Consider the following 5604-nt stretch of genomic DNA (forward strand, 5'->3'; position numbering starts at 1 on the left):
GTAAGATGATAATATGTAACCTATTAACTAATGATTTCTTTTTTTTTTTTTTACTCAACATCCATTATATTTATTTTGCTAAATAGTGTGGCTCACAAAAACACAAACCAGAAACTTCACTGAATACAAGCTGTCTCTGCGGCTGGGGTGGCTCCACCGGCCAGGCCCACATTGGCTCCCAAGGAGCTGGGCGAGGCCGCCAGGAAGGGCGCTGTGCCGACCACCCTACCTGCAGCCATGGGTGAGCTTCTCTGAACATAAACGAACTTCTCTGGATTGAAGCAAATCAAAGTTTTACAAGATACAGGTACTTTATGTTCCCAGTTTTTAAAATAAGCCAAGGGGCAATATTTAATGAAGGTAAAAGAAAGAGCTCTATTAGTTTAGTGACTTACACTTGAACACAGACAGCATGGAACAAGTAAAGCAACCAAAGTTTAACTGAGCTAATGGTCACATTGGTAAAAAATAAATCCAAATTACTGCAACTGGAAAAAACCTGGAATTTGAACAACTGAAAAATACACCAAGAGTGTGCATGAAACTATACCTGGGCAGCTGAGTAACACCTGAAAGCTCGCAAAAATGTGTGGTGAGAAAAGCAAAAGGTGCTTTTATTCCACAGTATTTGATTAGAACAAAACAAAGCAACTTACAAAAAAAGTACCAAATGATACTTTAAAATAAATAGTTCATCATTTTAATGAATATATACACACCGAGTCCGAGTCCTGGGGATTTAACTATCTAGGAGGGACATATCACTATCCAGTTCACATAAATAGCATAAATAGAACAGGGTGGCCTCGCTGGCTTCCGCCTCAGTCAATGGCTCCAAGCGCATGAGCTTTCACTGGGTTGGCTCTGGGTCCAGGCTGCTCTCCAGGAGCTCATCCATCTCTATGGGTTTATCTTCAGAGGACACAGCCTCTGCCAGGCCTGTCATGCTCCCCTGCTCCACGGCGGACGTGGGGTTCCCATCGAGGAAGGCCAGCAGGGGGAATGCCATGTACTGGATGAGCTGCTTGTCTGGTTTGGACTTCGATTTTCTTCCTTCTTCAGAAACTGGCTGAACAACATTATTCTTGGTAGCTTCCAGTACTTTATTCTCAGAATCAACGAGGAGGTCCGGGTCGATGCTAAACTGTCTGCCCGACAGCATGGCTTGGAAGTCTTCCAGGCTGCAGTTGATGCTGTCAAGGTAGTCCAGCAGCTCGACCTTTCCCAGAAGGTTAATGTTGTCATTGAGAATGGAGACCATCATGGTCACGGGGTCTTCAGTTGTCAGACTGGAGGACCCGTTTAGCTGGATAGCACTGGACATGAGAGGGCTGCTGCCATCACTGCCTGGACTCGGGGACTCTCTGGTCAAGTCTGTCAGCTCGCTGCTCTGAATGACAGGTGTGTATTCATCTTCATTGTTGTCCTCAACAATGACAATGTCAGGGTACTGGCTGCAGTTGGAGGGATCAGGTATAACATCCTCATTTGTTTCCAGAATAACTGGGATATTTTCCTCATCTGCATTACCATCACTGACATCATAAATGATGATGTCATCTGAAACCTGCTCCCTTTGCTTTTAAACCTTCAGTCCTACTATGTGGGACTTTGTGGTGGTGATTATCAGCTGGTTCTTTGACGATGTGTTGAAACAGATTCTTCTTTTGCACTCCATTAATATTTAGAAGTAGAGGCCTCTTACGTTTTAAGCTCACAAGCTGGTTCTTCTGAACCAGTGTAACAATAAACTGGACAATCTTTCAGATGACCTGCTGCTGTTGTGCATGCTTTGCTCTTAGTTCTGACACCTCCTTCCAGAGGGACTTGTTCTCACTTTTTAGTTCTGAAAGCCTGGACTCAATAGTTTCTTGCTTTATCTGAAGCTTCTGAGCACTACTTATAATTTTCCTGACGAATTTTATTATCTTCTGGTTTTGAAGATGAAACCTTCCTTTTAATGTTCTCCAACAAGTCATCCTGGTCTTGTTTGAAGTAAGGGTGCTGAAATTCAATGGGACCATCTCTTTCCTGCTTTACAATTCCAGAGTCGATGTGCACTACTTTACGGAAACCATACATGTTCAGCTGCCTCACAAAGCTCGCCATGTTATTGTGCTTAAAGTACTTGGGAAAAATTTCTTTTGGGGACTTCTGGGAGAACATGGCGGACAGATAGCAGCAGCTACAGAGGCTTTCTGAAAGACCCAGCTTAGAATCCAGGAATGGTGCGGAGTGAGGAATCCTAAGCAAGAGAGGAGATATGCCCTGCTGACCCAAGAATGAACTGCGCTGAGAGAACCAACTGGGAATGCAATCCTGGTGCTATAACAGGAACAGATAAAGCCTCAGCATGGAAGCTGGAGCCCGAACCATTGGAAACCATGATTTGGGTTTCCTGCCACCACAGCTGCGTCTGAATCCACTCAGCAGGGAGACAGATGTGTGAAAGCTCTGAGAATGGGAATTGGTGAATGGAGTTGAGAGCAGGATGGGCGGGGAACCGTGCATCGACCTGTGGTGAGTGAGAGAAACTGGGACTCTTCCACGATCTAGGAGGCTCCAACAGAGGACATTCTGGGACCAGGAAGACTTGCCGGAACAGGGCGCTGTAGTGATTTCAGTCATATATCCCCCTCTCAAGCGGGACTGGTGAGCAGTGCCTAGCTTACGTGATGCTGCTGGCTGAGACCCAGTAGGCTAGCACAGCCCAGGTCCCAGCACCTGAAGGTGACCTGGAGGGGCAGGCCCCCCATAGGCTGCCTGGTCCATAACTCCCTGGTGTGCTGCGGTGGGCGGGAACACCTAGCCAGTGCAATTCAATCAGACTGTGGCCAACAGGGAAGGAAGCTGGGCCTCCTATATACGCTTGCATATATAAGGAACAAAGAATATGGGAAGAGGGAGCAACAAGAAAGGCCCCTCGGCCCCCAATTCTGAGAAACAGGCAATAGCGGACACTGCACCAATAGACATAAAGTGCTATCTCCAGAGCCTCATAGACGAGTTCAGGAATGAAGTTATTAATGACCTGAAGCTAGAAATAAGCAGAATAGTTAGAGAAATGCTGAGCACCACCCAAGAAAAAACAGATGGTGGAATGGAAGAACAGAAAAAGAGGGGAGAATTGTTTGATGGAGAAAATAGAGAAAGCATAGAATATGTGAAGCAGGTTCAAAGAGATTACCAGGAAACTAAAACTAAAAACTATTGAAAACTGGCATAACAGCTTGAAAGAAACTAAGGATAGATTATCTGAACTGGAGGCCAGATTTGTAATATGGGAGCATGAAATGAAAAACTTCTTAAAAATAACAAAGCAACAAACGGCAATAATACAAAGACTAGAAGATGATAGGATCTATAACTTAAGAATTAAGAACATAAAAGAAAAAGTAGGGACACAAACAAATGAACTACAAAAGCTACTCGCAGAAATAATCCAGGAGAATTTTCCTAATTTAGCAAAAGGTAAAGGTACTCAGATGTATGAAGCATTCAGGACTCCAGCCACCTACCAGACATATAATAATCAAAATACCAGAAATCCAATAAAGAACAGAATATTAAAAGTCATCAGAGACAAGAAACAGATCACTTACAAGGGAACACCCATCAGAATTATAGCAGACTTCCTGGCACAAACCATCAAATCACGAAGAGTGTGGGGGGAAATAATTCAAGCTTTCAAAGATAATAACCTCCAGCCAAGATTGATATATCCTGCACAACTATCCCTGGAAATCGATGGAAAAACAAGGTGCTTCCAGGATAAAGAGGAATGCAACCACCAATTCAACTCTACAGAGAATACTACAGGATATTCTAAAAAAGAAAAATACCAAGAATCCAGAAACAGTGGCAGAGAGGTCACAATGAATGGATCAGAAAACAAAATGAAGAAGACAAACTGACAACTAATGACAGAAAAAGAGCTCAACAAAAATGAGGCAGAGAAGACTGGATGATAGGAACAGCTATTTTGGAGAAAACGACATCATAATAGGTAATGCTTATTTAGTATCATCTTGTTTTGAAGTCTCATCAAGCTTTTGTTCTTCTGTCTCCATTGGTCTTAACATGTTGTATCTTATTGGATTTTATTATATGTGATAGTATAAACAAAAATTTTTATAGACAAGGAGATTATAGAGAAACCATTGTTCATTTTCTGTTAGTTGATTCTAAATACCCTGTGATACTGTCATTCTCTTGAATGGTTTTACATTGTTTTGATATATTTGAGGCTACAGTATACAAAGTTATACTCAAAGATTTCAAGGAAAGAGACAATATGGTAACTACTTTTATGTCAGGATTATCTTGCAGTAAAACACTATTTTGCTTAAATGGTTATGTTTTGATCTGCGCTGTTTTGTTGTTATGCCCTCTTTTATCTCGATATCCATTTTATTATTTACCCTTTTAATTAAGGGAAAAATAAATAAAAAATAGCAGGGTATATTATAGTAACCCATTTTGATTTTCTATTAACTTGATTTGAAGCCCTGTATTGCTCTCACCATCTTGTTTTGACTGATGTTCCTCTATTTTGTTTTGCTTGATAGTACCAGGTTCAAAAGTATAGGCAACAGCTGTGAAGATAGCGGGATTCATTATGATGCCCATTCTGGTTGACTATTATCTACTTTTGAAGACCTGTAATGTCTCCAATGTTTTGGTTTTGATGATTTCATTCTTTACTGTTTTGTTCAATTTTATTATAACTGATGATATAGGCAATTCTATTAGAGATAGTGGGAGGCATTATGGTAACCATTGTTGATCACCTTGTATTATTGTTTTTACATTATCTATTATGTCCACCCTTTTGATTTGACCGACTCTGTTCTGTTATGTCACATTTGGTTTTACTCTCTTCCAAAAAAAGTAATAAGAACTGTGGGAGCAATAAAACCCAAAATGTGTAATAGTCATTGTACAAAAGAGAGTAAAAGAAAGTGCTCTAAATGATATAACTGCATGTATATTTAAGTGTGTAAGACAGACAATGATATTACTGAGTTTTGTTGGATCATTGAACAGAACTGTTTGGTCTCACTGTTTGAATGTCTACTATATAAGCTTTAATTTTGTAACTTGAACAAATATTTCTAAGATGACAATATGTAACCCATTAACTAGTGATTTCCTACTGTTTTTTTCTGAAATTCTGTATAGCTTCTACCCTTTTTCTGATTTTTTTCTTTTTCTCCTTAAATAAAATTAAAAAAAAAAAAAGAATTTCTTTTGCAAATCTCTGTTCATCCAAGACCAAAAAAACTCTGACCATTCTGGCTCCAGGTGATGAACTCATTAGTGTGGGCTTCCTCCACCAGCATCCACAGCTTGCTGAGGAAGGCCAGCACGTTGCAACTCTGCTTCATTGTTCACCCGGCGTGGGGATGCGGATCTCCACCGTGGAACGTGGTGGCTAAGCAACTAATGATTTCTTACTGTTTATTTTTTTGAAATTCTGTATTACTTGTATTCTTTTACTGTTTTTTTTGTTTTTTCATTAAATAAAAAAAACCTAAATATTAAAACAGAAACACTACTTCTGGAAAAATGGCAGAGTGGTGAGCAGCAGAGAAAGACCCTCTC

The 5604-nt window shown here is 40.5% G+C and overlaps 1 pseudogene; it reads right to left on the reverse strand.

Moving 5' to 3' along the window:
* Positions 1-202: 202 nt before the first annotated feature.
* LOC100735073 (heat shock factor protein 2-like) lies at positions 203-5387 on the reverse strand (annotated as a pseudogene).
* Between the last annotated feature and the right edge of the window lie 217 nt (positions 5388-5604).

The sequence above is a fragment of the Cavia porcellus genome, unplaced genomic scaffold, assembly GCF_034190915.1.
Source record: "Cavia porcellus strain 051 isolate PalLab524CR breed Dunkin Hartley unplaced genomic scaffold, mCavPor4.1 scaffold_7, whole genome shotgun sequence".
NCBI lineage: Eukaryota > Metazoa > Chordata > Mammalia > Rodentia > Caviidae > Cavia > Cavia porcellus.